Source organism: Pelodiscus sinensis, chromosome 2, assembly GCF_052426305.1.
Source record: "Pelodiscus sinensis isolate ZL-2025 chromosome 2, ASM5242630v1, whole genome shotgun sequence".
NCBI lineage: Eukaryota > Metazoa > Chordata > Testudines > Trionychidae > Pelodiscus > Pelodiscus sinensis.
Window position 1 is genome coordinate 175,754,432 of NC_143053.1, and position 13,524 is coordinate 175,767,955.

Sequence of the window (13,524 nt, forward strand, 5' to 3'; positions counted from 1 at the left end):
AAGAAGAGAAGAGTGGCTAGTCTCATAGATAAAGGGGAAGACTTAATGGAGACAACACCAATAATGAGCATTAGGATTACAAGGGAAAATAGGAATGGCAAGGACTTGCAGCCAGAGGAAGCTAGAGATAGACCAGAGAATTTCACCGTCACTAGGAAAAGGCAGGTCTATGTGATTGGGGACTCCTTATTGAGAAGAATAGATAGGCCTGTAACCAGAGCTGATCCAGAGAATAGAAGGGTGAGCTGTCTGCCAGGTGCTAAGATACGAGATGTGGAACTGAGGTTGAAGAGAATTATTAAGGGAGCAGGAAGGAATCCATTGATTATCCTTCATGTAGGAACAAATGATATGGCTAGATTCTCCCTGGAACAAATTAAGGGAGACTATGCTAGGCTGGGGAGGATGCTCAAGGAAATTGAGGCTCAGGTGATCTTTAGTGGGATTCTGCCTGTTCCTAGAGAAGGGCAACTAAGATGTGACAGGATTATGATGATCAATAGATGGCTTAGGCAGTGGTGCTATAAGGAGGGCTTTGGGATGTATGGTCACTGGGAGGCATTTATGGACAGAGGACTATTCTCTAGAGATGGACTTCACCTAAGTAGGGAGGGAAATAGACTTCTAGGATGGAGGCTGGCTCAACTTATTAAGAGAGCTTTAAACTAGGAATTTGGGGGAGACGGTTGGGAGATGCCCAGGTAATCTCTACGCCAGATTTTAACACTGAGGGGGAGGAAAACGAAGTAAGAAAGGATATAGCTGGGGGTAGGAGAATGAACATGAGGAAGGGTGGGGTGGATACTAGTCTAATAGGTCATATTGGAGGTATAACGTCTGTGCCAAATTGGGTAAAGAATGTGAATGAGGCCAAACAGCAAAAATTAAGATGTTTGTACACCAGTGCAAGGAGCCTAGGTAACAAAAAGGAGGAACTAGAGCTATTGGTCCAGGAAGTGAAACCAGATATTATAGGAATAACAGAAACATGGTGGAATACTAGGCATGACTGGAGTACAGGTATTGAAGGGTATGTGCTGTTTAGGAAAGACAGAAATAAGGGTAAAGGTGGTGGAGTCGCATTGTATATTAAAGATGAGGTAGATTGTAAAGAAATAAAAAGTGATGGAATGGAGAAGACAGAGTCCGTTTGGGCAAAAATCACATTGGGGAAGAAAACTATCAGATCCTCCCCTGAGATAGTGCTTGGGGTGTGTTATAGACCACCAGGATCGAATTTGGATATGGATAGAGACCTCTTTAATGTTTTTAATGAAGTAAATACTCATGGAAACTGTGTAATCATGGGAGATTTCAACTTTCAAGATATAAACTGGAGAACAAGTGCTAGTAATAATAATAGGGCTCAGATTTTCCTAGATGTGATAGCTGATGAATTCCTTCATCAAGTAGTTGCTGAACCAACAAGGGGGATGCTATTTTAGATTTGGTTTTGGTGAGTGGCGAGGACCTCATAGATTAAATGGTTGTAGGAGACAACCTTGGCTCGAGTGATCATGAACTAATTCAGTTTAAATTAAATGGAAGGATAAACAAAAATAAATCTGAGACTAGGGTTTTTGATTTCAAAAGGGCTAACTTTAGTAAATTAAGGAAATTAGTTAGGGAAGTTGATTGGACTAAAGAAATTTTGGATCTTAAAGTGGAGGAGGCTTGGAATTATTTTAAGTTAAAGTTGCAGAAGCTGTCAGAAGCCTGTATCCCTAGAAAAGGGAAAAAATTTATAGGCAGGTGTGTTAGACCAAGCTGGATGAGCAAGCATCTCAGAGAGGTGATTAAGAAAAAGCAGAAAGCATATAAGGAGTGGAAAATGGGAGGGATCAGTAAAGAAAGCTACCTTATTGAGGTTAGAGCATGTAGGGATAAAGTGAGAAAGGCTAAAAGTCAGGTAGAGTTGGACCTTACAAAGGGAATTAAAACCAATAGTAAAAGGTTTTATAGCCATATAAACAGGAAAAAAACAAAAAAAGAAGAAGTAGGACCGCTAATTACTAAGGATGGAGTGGAGGTTAAGGATAATCTAGGAATGGCCCAATATTTGAACAAATACTTTGCTTCAGTCTTTAATGAGGCTAATGAAGAGCTTAGGGATAATGGTAAGTTAACAAATGGGACTAAAGATAAGGAGGTAGATATTACCATATCCGAGGTAAAAGCCAAACTTGAACAGCTTAATGAGAGTAAATCGGGGGGCCCAGATAATCTTCATCCAAGAATATTAAAGGAACTGGCACATGAACTTGCAAGTCCATTAGCAAAATTTTTTAATAAATCTCTAAACTCAGGGGTTGTACCATTTGACTGGAGAATTGCTAATATAGTTCCGATTTTTAAGAAAGGGAAAAAAAGCGACCCGGGTAACTATAGGCCTGTTAGTTTGACATCTGTAGTATGTAAGATCCAGGAACAAATTTTGAAGGAGAAAGTAGTTAGAGACATTGAGGCTAATGGCAATTGGGACAAATTACAACATGGTTTTACAAAAGGTAGATCGTGCCAAACCAACCTGATCTCCTTTTTTGAGAAAGTAACAGATTTTTTAGATAAAGGAAATGCAGTGGATCTAATCTACCTCGACTTTAGTAAGGCATTTGATACAGTACCACATGGGGAATTATTGGTTAAATTGGAAAAGATAGGGATTAATATGAAAGTTGAGAGGTGGATAAGCAACTGGTTAAAGGGGAGACTACAGCGGGTCATATTGAAAGGTGAACTGTAGGGTTGGAGGAAGGTTACTAGCGGAGTTCCTCAGGGATCAGTTTTGGGGCCAATTTTATTTAATCTTTTTATTGCTGATCTTGGCATCAAAAGTGGAAGTATCCTAATAAAATTTGCGGATTACACAAAGTTGGGAGCTATTGCCAATTCAGAAAAGGATTGGGATATCATACAGGAAGATCTGGATGATCTTGTAAATTGGAGTGATATCAATAGGATGAAATTTAATAGTGAGAAGTGTAAGGTTATGCATTTAGGGATTAATAACAAGAATTTTAGTTATAAGCTGGGGACACATCAGTTGGAAGTAACGGAGGAGGAGAAGGACCTCGGAGTCCTGGTTGATTATAGAATGACTATGAGCCACCATTGTGACATGGCCGTGAAAAAGGCTAATACGATCTTGGGATGTATTAGGCGAGGTATTTCCAGTAGGGATAAGGAGGTGCTAGTGCCATTATACAAGGCATTGGTGAGACCCCATTTGGAATACTGTGTGCAGTTCTGGTCTCCCATGTTTAAGAAGGATGAATTCAAACTGGAACAGGTACAAAGAAGGGCCACTAGGATGATCCGAGGAATGGAAAACCTGTCTTATGAAAGGAGACTCAAGGAGCTTGGCTTGTTTACTTTAACCAAAAGAAGGCTGAGGGGGGACATGATTGCACTTTTAAAATATATTAGAGGGATAAATACCAGGGAGGGAGAGGAATTATTTAAGTTTAATACCAATGTGGACACAAGAACAAATGGATATAAGCTGGCTAGTAGGAAGTTTAGACTTGAGATTAGACGAAGGTTTCTAACCATTAGAGGAGTGAGGTTCTGGAACGGCCTTCCAAGGGAAGTAGTGGGGGCAAAAGATCTATCTGTTTTCAAGATTAAACTAGATGGGTTTATGAAGGGGATGGTTTGATGAGATAACATGATATTGGTAACTAATTGACCATTCATTATCAGTGGGAAATAGGTCAATGGAGGGATGATAGGAGTTACTATAGAGAACTTTCTGGGTGTCTGGCTGATGAGTCTTGCCCACATGCTCAGGGTTTAGCTGATCGCCATATTTGGGGTCGGGAAGGAATTTTCCTCCAGGGTAGATTGGCAGAGGCCCTGGAGGTTTTTTGCCTTCCTCTGTAGCATGGGGTACAGATCACAGCTAGAGGATTCTCTGCATCTTGGAGTCTTCAAAGTATTTGAAGGCTTCAATATCTGAGATATAGGTGAGAGGATTATTCTAGGAGGGGTGGGTGAGATTTTGTGGCCTGCACTGTGCAGGGGGTCAGACTAGATGATCATAATGGTCCCTTCTGACCTTAAAGTCTATGAGTCTCAAGTTGCAGTGGGGGAGGTCTAGGTTGGATTTTAAAAAAACCTATTTCACTAAAAGGGTGGTAAAGCACTGGAATGGATTACCTAGAGAGGTGGTGGAATCTTCATTCCTGAAGGTTTTTAAGTCACAGCTATCTTTAACTGGAAGCCACATGGTTCACTGGACATGAGAGTGAGAGATGGAAATACAGGGCTCTGTCCCCACCTTTGCAACAGATTTGTCATGTGAACTTGGGCTAATCTCTTAATTTCTCTGAACCTCCGTTTCAGAGTCAGTATTATAGGAAACACAATATATGCCATCAAATGCCAGCAATGCCCCATTGCAATATACATTGGTCAAACTGGACAGTCTCTATGGGAAAAAATTAATGGACACAAATCAGATATCTGAAAAGGCAACACACAAAAACTTGTTGGAGAATATTTTAATCTTTCTGGACGCTCATTAATGGTCTCCAAGTACTAAAGATATTACTTCACCCATCTTGCCTCAGGAAAGTTTATATATACTGCAGCTTATATGACAATATACTGCAGCTTATATGACAATCATTCTCAGAAGTATTTTGATGAATTAGAATGTTGTCACATATGAAACATATACTTCATTCTTTCACTGTTGTATATATCCTTTAGGACAAAGGAAGGGAAACTTTTTTGGGTCAGGGGCTGCTGACCCACGGAAAAATCAGTCAGGGGCTGCACACAGTTGAGGCAAGATAGATGAAGTAATATCTTTAGTTAGATCAGCTTCTGGTGGAGAAAGATATAAGATTTTGAGCTTATGCAGAGCTCTTCTGGACATCTGTAAATATCGACGTTACTGAACCCATTGACTGAGATACAAAACTAGGTTACCAGAATGATTTAGAGTGTCAAATGGCTGATCCTTTTGCTCTGACCCACAGGGCTTGATGGGCTAACCTTCCTGCTCCAGGTACTGCAGCTCTACTCAGCGTTAGTCCAGCACTAGTAGTTATGATGATGGGAGTCCTGCGAGGCCAAATTTGAGCGAATGGTATTGCAACTCTATGAGTCAGGTCATAACTCCACTCACACATTTGCTCTAGTCAGGGAGGGCAGGGCCAAATCCGAGCAGCCCTGCAACTTCAGAGATTGTAATGCCTGGAGTGGAGAGCCAAGCCCTGCCAGCCCCACAGCATAGGAGCTGCAGAAGTCACCTCTGTGGAGTGAGAGCCAAGCAGGACCCAATCCAACCCTACTTCCCCAAAGTAGGATCTGCCCCAAATCACCCAGGGCCTCCACCCTCAGACTATTTACTAAGTTGCGACAGGCTGTACACATTTACAAATGGATCCTGAATCCAAAAAGTTTGAGAACCTCTAGTATATTTAATCTTTCCATTCAAAGCGCTATGTGTAGAATTCCCTGAGGAACAGGGTATATGATTGACTTCTTCTCGGGGGACAGTCTTTTTTGTGGTGCTGGGACAGATGTGCTTGTAATTTCATGACAGATCAGTAAAGGAAGGAAATGGCTTGAACTGCAACCGGAGATATCTTGTATCTTGTACACCAGCACAAACGGCATCAATGTTTGCCTAACATTGGCAAATTTGTCATTGTGGTATATGGACAAAGTCCTATGGGACCCCAGTACTACATTATACAACTGTTTCATCAGTCTTATTCACTGCTCACCCAGACAGAATAGCTTTCAAGTGCATATGACCAATGAGTTAGGTCTTAGAATTTTGGTGGTCTTCAAAGAAAGAGTTACAGATGATGGGAAGTTGGGAACTGAGAAGTATGTTTCACCTGCAAATACCCACCCCAGAAGTGATTTTATATTTTGTGTCTTTATCTGGCTGTTCCTACTACTGATACAGGATCTGAATAGTTAAGTTCCCAGGTGCCCTGTCACAGGGACAGACCTGCAGAAGTTTTCCTGGTGTGATCTTATTGCATATTTGAAAAGTGTGTAACCAGGAGACCAAAAAGGCTATAAACTATACATGCAAAAGCCTCACGAGCCACAGATTATTTGCAAGTTCTATAATTGGCCGAGCAGTGACAAGGAGAAGGATATTGATAAGAAGTGTTCAACTGGGCTAAACCTTGACTCGTAGCTTATTTACTGACAAATATGGGTTTTACTGACCAGCTACCTATTTGCTATATTGATTGTGCCTAGAGAAGAAAAATTAAACATAAATCCTAAAGAATCCCACCTGCTGAGTTGGGCTTAGAGGAGGAAGAATACCATGTAGATAGTCCAGTTGCCCCATCTTCTTCAGCAGAGTTTGGGGCTATTTTGGGCTCATTTTGTTTGCAAACACTAGTTTATAGAAAAAGCATATATGATTTTGTTCTTGATTTAACTCCAATGCCTTATAAACAGTTGACAGCGAAGCTATATTTTTTTAAAGATTCAACAAACAGTACCCAAGCCAGTTCCCTCCCCTCCTCCTGTGGCATTGCTTACATTAAAATGTAATACTCTTATTCCAGGAATGGTGCAGCAACACTTAATTGGAGCCACATTGCCAGTGCCAGGATAGCTTGGGCTCAAGTGTTTTGTGCAGGTTTTTTGTTTTGTTTTGTTTTAGCACCATGGCATGACAGCCTACTTAAGAGCTCTGCTTGGAATGCCCCAATGACTAGGAGCAGTGACTAACATCTCTGGATGAAGGATGACTATCCATTTTGCTTTGTGCTGCTGGACACACGATGAATTGTGCCTGCTCAAAGCCAGTTTTCATGGTGCTAAAAAATTGTGTGCGCCCTATCTGTGCTAGCACTTTTGCATTTTGCTCTCACTAATGCAGCTGCACAGTTGCTAACTGTTGCTCAAATAGAAGTGCTATTTGTTGCTAATGCAAACAAGGCCTAAGTGGGCGCAAACCACACTTAGAACCAATCATATCACTAAGTTGTTACAGATTAAGTTAAAAACTGTAGACTGTGCCCATGTTTGAATTGGTTAGTTTGATTTTTGAACTTGGGTACAGGTTGTCAAGAACTGTCCATCCTGTTCTCATCTGGCCAAATTCTGAGGACTTTGATCAGGTGAAACTCTGACTTGGTTTGTCCTCGTTATTCTCACATTTGCCTACCACTCTTTGTCACTGTATTTTTTTCTAGTATTTCAAATAATTACAGTCATCACTCAATGGCCTTTTGAAAAGGATACCATCTTGCGTTTGAGAGACTGCTGTAGGCTACTTACCTTTTAACATCCAGTTCCCTTATTCTACTTCGCACAAAAGATCAAAAGTTCATTTTCTTTTCCCCTGATAATTTTATTGGGAGTTTCATTATATTTAATGTTATATTTAAAGCCACACTTCCTGGGAAAAGTTGGTTATGTGAAAACCTCTGTTTAAATTTTTTAATGTAAAATCTGAGCCCTTATGATTGCAGAGAGAGCTTGAAAATGTAAAACAAATGCACCTAAAATATCAGAAATCAGAAAGTAAATAAATAACAACATACCCACATATATTATTTATTTAAATCATGTGATTTTTGAGAGGCCTAGCTCCTGACTTTTGAACCACCGGGCTTGGCAATACTGGAACTATCTAACATATGTTAGAGAGAAATCAAAATAAATATAAAATCTGACTTGTCAGCTATATGGGTTCCATAGTAAGTGAATTAAGATGTCAAATAATCAGGCTCAATATACTGAAAATAAAGTCAGCATGGTAAAAAAAGGTCCACACATTACCAAATTGGAGGACGTCTTTCAGTCGTTACATATTCACTCTGTTTCAGATTATGCTTATATTTAAATTCCTCTTGTTTATGACAGGTAGAAGAGTCCACCAATGTTCTTATCTATAACATTCCAGATGGTAGCATAGAAACATCTATGCTAACTGTACATAGTACACAATTCATATTTGACAAACCTTGATAACATTCCATATTTCACTAGAGCATAAAGACACATGCCCTAACTTATCTGCACACAGTTCATATTTGACAGTTCTCAATAGAACATGTATCTGGCAAATACAAAAAACAAAGGATACAACAATTTAACTACTAGTAAGATTCCACAATAAAGTTTAGCATGACTACAAAGCATTCAGGAAAATTCTAACTATCTCAAGACATTACTGGTTAGATGTGGGAGAGTCCAAAACTATACAAAAGCCAAGAAATACCAAAACAGTATAAAGTAAATTGGAAAAAAACTCATGTTCTGGAATAAGAGTTATCAAACAAGAAGTAATACCAGTATAATTATAGTGGTAAACTTATACCTGTATAATTATGCTGGTAATTTCCCCTGTGTTTCTTGGAGCATCCAGGTTTCTTTGGGTCTCTCCTTGAGGTAACCCTGGCCAGTCTCTAAAGGGTTGAAAGTTATAGAATAACACATCACTGACTTCATTATTCCATTCCATTTGGGCATTTACTATTGCTCCTCACTCCTATTGCCTGCTCAAGATTGTCAATAACTCATCTCTTGTTATCAGCTTTGTTACAGGGTTTGGACAAATCTGCTTTTAGCTCTTCCAATTTTACTTAGTATGCAGAATCATTCTTGTTCCGCTCCAATGCCTATTACCTATCAACACCAGTTACAGAAAGCTACGTGTACCCAGGACAAGTCACTCACACAGACAGTGAAGAAAATGAAGGTGCCACACACACAAAAACTACTTTATATTAATTTTGAACAGGATTATATCCAAATAGAAATTCAGAGCTTTTCTTTGCAAGGGAAAATGCCCACAGTAGGTGGTGTGCATTAGTTCTGTACAAACTCCTCAAGTGGATGCACTACACACTCACCTTGGTGGTATATTAAGTAAAACCACCTGACGGTACTCTTAGTGCTCAGCAAGGGCATGTCTGTACTTACCAGAAGATCAATGCTCCGGAGTAAGGATGTTAAATATCGAGTAATTTAGTAGTCGAGTAGTCAACGGAATTTCCATCGCCTAGTCAACTAGGGGATAGGTACTTCTGCATTCCTCCTTTGAAATGTACAAGAGCCCCCGCTAGGAACTCCAGCGTGCAGCCAGGGACCAGTGGGAAGTCCCGCTGATTCTGGGCCAGCTTTGAAATGTACAAGAGTCCCCAGTGGAGGGGCTCTTGTGCATTTTAAATCAGAAACCCCCACACAGAGCCTGGGATCAGTGGGGGACTCAGAGTCCCCTGCTGACCCCGGGCTCTATGCTGTGCTGCTGCTTTGAAATGCCACGCAGAGCCCGGGGTCAGCTGGGGACTCCCTAGCTGATCCCAGACTCCGCGTGGCATTTCCACGAAACCCGTGAACAGCCTGGGAGTCCCAGCTGATGGAGCTTTTTCGGGGGAAAAAAAAATAAGTCTAGACACAGATCTGTTGAAAATAAACCCTTTTTCAACAGATTTTGTAAACCTTATTTTTTGAGGAATACAAGATCTGTAAAAAAAGGGTTTATTTTTGACAGATCCGCATGTAGACTGCTGTTTTTTTCGAAAAAGCTCCTCTTCAGAAAAAAGCGGCGGCCATGTTTATGTTAATGAAGTGCGGGATATTTAAATCCTTGCTTCATTAGCAATTTCGATGTGCTTGATTTACATCCCTCTGTAGACAGAGGGATGCAGTCTAGATGTAGCCCATCTGCTAGAGGCCTCTGCGGGGAGGGGAAATCAACTAGTCGACTAGTCCTTAACATCCTTACTCTGGAGGTGGATGTTCTGGCATTCAAATTCGTGAGTATAGTATAGACCAGTGGTTCTCAAACATTTTGGGCCATGGCCCATCTGGTTTAATGTAAACTTTTCTGCAGCCCATCAGTTGCTAATGGAAACTCACAGTTAATTGCATAATTACGCCCGAGTCATTTCCCTGTGTAGGTAAGGTCTTATTTCTAGACAGTTTAGGCCTCTTCTGCCTGAGAAATTGCACATTAGTTTTTAAATCTATTTAGTTAATTATGTACAAAGCCCTTTGTGGACACTTAAGGCTGGTCTTTGATACAAATGTAGGCTGTGAAAAATTTCATACCCTGTTATGTAATTAAGTTGAGCTAAATCACAGTGTAGATATCACTAGGAAAAATTCTTCCGTCACTCTAATTACTGACCTTGGAAAATGTCTTGCTACAATGATGGAAGAACTTTTGAAAATTGGAAAATGGAAGGCAGCTTGAGTGAAAGTGATCATGAAATGACAGAATTAATGATGCTAAGAAATGGTTGGAGGGAAAACAACAAAATAAAGATGTTTTTCAAGAGGGCAGACTTTGGCAAACCCAGGGAGTTGGTATGTAAGATCCCCTGAGAGGCAAATCTAACTGGAAAAAAATTGAAGATATTTGGCAGTTTTCTTAAAAGACTTTATTAAGGGCACAAGAGCAATTTATTCCACTGCATAGAAAAGATAGGAAGTGTGGCAAGAGACCACCATGGCTTAACCAGACCTTGAATTATCTAAAAATCAAAAAGGAGTCCTACAAAAGCAAAAACTAAGTCAAATTACAAAGGATGAATATAAACCAACAGCATAAGTATGTAGGGGTAAAATTAGAAAGGCCAAAGGCACAAAACAAGCTCAGTCTAGCCAGTGACATAAAGGGTAGCAAGAAAACATTCTACAAATGATTTAGAAGCAAGAGGAAGACCAATGACAGAGTAGGACCATTACTCAATGAAGAAGGAGAAACAATAAAAGAAAATGTGGAAATGGCAGAGGTACTTAATGACTTATTTGTTTTGGTTTTCAACCATGAAAGCTGGTGATGATTGGAGGCCTAACAAAGAGAATGCCAGTGAAAATGGGGTAGGTTCAGAAGCTAAAACAGGGAACGAACAAGTTAAAAATAACGTAGAAAAGTTAGATATATTCAAGTCACCAGGGCCTTATTAAATGGATCCTAGACTATTCAAGGAGCTTACTAAGGAGATATCTGAGCCATTAGCTATTATTTTAAAAAAGTCCTGAGATACAGGAGAGATTCCAGAAGACTGGAAAAGAGAACTATGTGCCCATCTATAAAAAGGGATATAAGGACATCCAAAGAATTACAGAGTCGTCAGCTTCATTTCTGTACCAGGAAAGATCATGAAGCAAATAATTAAGGAATTAATTTGCAAACATCTGGAAGATAATAAGGTGATAATTAACAGTAACCATGAGTTTGTCAAGAACAAATCTTATCGAACCAACCTGATAACATTTTTGACAGGGTAACAAGCCTTGTGAATAAAGGGGAAATGGTAGATGTGGTATACCTAGAATACAGTTAAGCTTCTGATACAGTTTTGCATGACCTTCTCATTAACAAACTAAGGTAATATAACCTAGGTGGAGCAACTGTTAAGTGGGTACATAACTGATTGGATAACAATTTCCAGAGAGTCATCATCAGTGGTTCAGTCATGCTGCAAGGTCATAATGAGGGGGGTTCTGCAGGAATCCTTTCTGTTCAATATCTTCTTCAATTATTTAAATAATGGCATAGAGAGTATACTTCTGAAGTTTGTGGATGACACCAACCTGGAAGCAGTTCCATATAAGGGATGATTGAAAGAATCGGGCTTTGCATTCTACTGACTAGGTTAGACCTCAGCGAAAGGAACATTCCCATTGTATTGGCAGCCTGCTGTGTGCTCCATAATATCTGTGAGAATGAGGGGGAAAGTTATATGGCAGGGTAGAGGGGTTGAGGCACACCACCTAGCCAGTAATTATGAGCAGCCAGACATCAGGGCAATAAGGAGAGCATGGAGAAGAGCACTGCAAATCAGAGAGACTCTGAAAAAACAGCTTTATGAATGGCCCGACAGTCATGGGTGGTTGGTAAAGGCATGGCTGGGGAGGCAAGCTCACAGCCCCACTGCCAGCCCCACCTCTTCTTCTGAGGCTCTGCCCCTTCCCCGCCCCCACAGGGAGGCGGGGCAGCATGCTGTGTGCACAGTCCCCCTCCCAACCATGGAGCGGGGAGGGGAGCAGGCAGGTGTGTGCTCGCTCCATTCTTCCCAGCTCCAGGGAGGGCAGAGGGCGTGTGGTATGGCCCCAACCTCCCCAGCCCCAGAGGAGGTCGGGGGGTGCAGCATGGTCCCAGCCTCTCTAGCCCCAGAGCGTGCAGAGGGTGGGCCCTGGGAGCATCAACACTCCACCCCAGAAAGCCTATTGCAAGGAATGGAGTGTGGGCAGGCCTATGCCTGGTGGTTTTGGGAAGGCAGAGTTTCCCCCACCTTACATACCCGACACCCATGCAGACAGTGATGTGAGACAGTGTCATGCATGTTGCTGTTAACCAGGTGCCTCTGCATTAAGTGTGCTTGCCTTAAACACTGTTAAACCCCTCCCCACTTTAACACAAGCAATAAAGAAACTGTTGTTCAGAAATCATGCATTTTTATTTAGGGGACACAGCACAGGGACAGAAACAGAGTTCAGGATGGAAGTTTTGGGGGAGGGTGATCACTAGTGTGAGAAGGACGGCCTTTTGCTCTGGGACGCATCCGTGGGGGTTGAGTGTGAGGCTGCCCTTGATACCCTTCCCCCCCCCGCATTCTAGTGCCTTTAGGAGAGGGGGCTATGGAACCCAGTGAGGAGGGAATGTTGGTCCACAAGACTGGAGGTGGTGCCTGTGCATGTGGCTGTCCTGGAAGGTCGCCATGTGATTCATCATATCCACCATGACTGTCAAGACTTTCTCCTGGTTTTTTACTTCCAGTTCCCTGCATGCTCTCCTGTCCTCATGCTCTGCTTGCATCTCTTACAGCAGCGTTTTCCTCCACTTAATCACTCCCTATCCAAATGGGAGGATGGCATTTTTTCCTTGAACATACCATCCCTAGTACGTGGATTTGTGCTAGCCAGACAGCTGGTGGAGCTAGGGACGTGTGCAGCATGCTTGCTGCTGCACCCCCTGTAACAAAAAGTGAAGGACAGACTTGACAGGAGATACAATGTCGAGTGTAAAACCTAATCCCTTAGCACAAAAGGAAAGTCTGTCTAAAGCCAATAGGAACGTGTTATGTACAAGGCCATTCTTATGCTTTTAAGCACCCACTAAGTAACAGGTACACCACAGAGATCTTAGGGGAGAAGCTGGACTTGTTTTGGTGGCAGACATGATAAGGGATAGGCTGGAGCTCAAACTTGTGAGTGAGAGGGGGTCCAGGCAGGGCAACAAAGCAAGGCAGGGCCTCACCGGATACCCCGCATTTGCCCAAGAGTACAACTTTCCCTTCCCACAGGAGCATGTGAGAGGGAGAGGAGAGGGGTCTGGGCATGGTGGCAGGGCAGGGGCTCAAGACATGTTTAATTGGGGATGAGCAAATGAAGGTTTACTGCAGCAACATCAGTTGATAACTTCCCCTGCTTCATCCAGGCTACCATACAAGATATCAGTCTTCTCCGAATCACACAGCATAATAGAGAGCAGATAATGACTGAATGTGGCCAGAAACCTGGACCTTATGCAGCAATGCTTTGTGCTGCAATGACACCAGACCACTTACTGCTGCTGGC